The sequence below is a fragment of the Mastomys coucha genome, unplaced genomic scaffold (assembly GCF_008632895.1).
Source record: "Mastomys coucha isolate ucsf_1 unplaced genomic scaffold, UCSF_Mcou_1 pScaffold23, whole genome shotgun sequence".
In the NCBI taxonomy this organism is placed as follows: domain Eukaryota; kingdom Metazoa; phylum Chordata; class Mammalia; order Rodentia; family Muridae; genus Mastomys; species Mastomys coucha.
This window is the reverse complement of record NW_022196906.1, coordinates 50,192,595-50,194,432: the sequence shown is the minus strand read 5'-3', so window position 1 is coordinate 50,194,432 and position 1,838 is coordinate 50,192,595.

Genomic DNA, 1,838 nt, shown 5'->3' with positions numbered 1-1,838 from the left:
ATATATATATATTAGATTTATTTATTATTATATGTGAGTACACTGTAGCTGTCTTCAGACACACCAGAAGAGGGGCGTCAGGTCTCATTATGGATGGCTGTGAGCCACCATGTGGTTGCTGGGATTTGAACTCAGAACCTTTGGAAGAGCAGTCAGTGCTCTTAACCATTGAACCATCTCTCCAGCCCAGCATCCTTGTCATTTGGACTCATGTATTTTTAAACAGTTTTTCTTCCTAACAATTCTTTTATGTCTATGAGTGTTGAACCTGCATGTATGTTTGTGCACCATGTGCATATAGTTCCAGCCTAAGAGGCCACAGCAAGAACTGGAGTGACAGACAGCTGGGAGCTGCCATGCGGGAGCTGGGAATCCAGCCTGGGTCCTCTCATTCAGCAGCTGGTGGTCTAACTGCTCAGGGTTCTCTCCAGGCCCAGGTTTTGAATTAATTCATTAATTAAAGATGGTGTCTCATGTAACACAATCAGGCCAGAATGTTGCCGTGGATGACCTTGAAGTCCTGAAACTCCCGATTGCACTTTGGAGTATTAAAGTGAAGTGGGTTCGCTCGCTCGCTGCTGCATCCTGCTGCATCCAACACCTTTAAGAGCATTGAAGCCGGGAGTGCTAAGATGCAGAAGTAACTGAGGCCGGCATGGCCTTTAAAGCTAGTTATAGGTGCTGAGTTACACAGTGGGCCCTAGCTCAAAAAGGAAAAAAGCAACCACCGCTGTAGTACTTACCCACATGCAGCTATTGGAAGAGAACCAGGGCTTCAGAAACGTAGAAACGCAGTTCCTATCCTCACAAAACTCAGGGTGGCACTAGGCATGGTTTACGCCTGTAATCCCAATCTGGACCCCAAGTCAAAGGATTAAATGAAGCCAGCCTGGGCTATATAATGAGTTCCTGGCCTGCCTGGGCTACACAGACTCTGACTCAAATGAAAACAAAGCCAGCCCAAATAGCTTGGGCTGGTCAAAGGGACAGATGAATAACAAAATTCCAATGTACTGTCCCAAGAGCAAAAGCAGCGGCACCCAGGACCCTGTGATGACACAGGAGGGGTGTTGCCTGGGGGAAGCTATATGGACACACTTGGGGATTTTTCATGACACACCCTATAGCCTGGCTGGTAATACATGAGTCAGGCTCCTGAAAATTGTTAGGGTTACAGTTGTAAGGCACAATCTCCTGCCTCAGTCTCTAGCTTATTCTGATGCTCAAATTATCTCCCTTGGGTAGTGAGATTAGTTGGCTTATTTTGATAGCTTCCCCACACTGTGAGATGGTCTAGGCTCTCCCTGCCCTGACTCTACAGTGAGCCTTTTTGCAAGGAGCAACTGGCTAGTCTACTCCTGTCTTGGGAGACTACAGGTCTTAGTTTAGGCTGCTGCAAAAAAACACCAGATTGAATAGACACATTTCTCAGTGCTGGAGTTCAGGAGGTCAAACATGTAGGTGCAGGCAGGTCCGGTTAGCTGAGAGGGGGGTTCCTGGCTAGTGAGCAGCCACCTATTCTCTGTACATGGTCCTCCTAAATGCATGTACAGAGGGGCAGCTTTAGAATGTGTTGGTTTATATATGCTTGGCCCAGGGAGTGGCACTATTAGAAGGTGTGGCCTTGTTAGAGTAGGTGTGTCACTGTGGGTGTGTGCTATAAGACCCTCATCCTAGCTGCCTGGAAGTCAGTATTCTGCTAGCAGCCTTCAGATAAAGATGTAGAACTCTAGGGCTGGCGAGATGGCTCAGCAGGTAGGAACTCACCGTTCTTCCAAAGGTCCTGAGTTCAAATCCCAGCAACCACATGGTGGCTCACAACCATCTGCAATGAGATC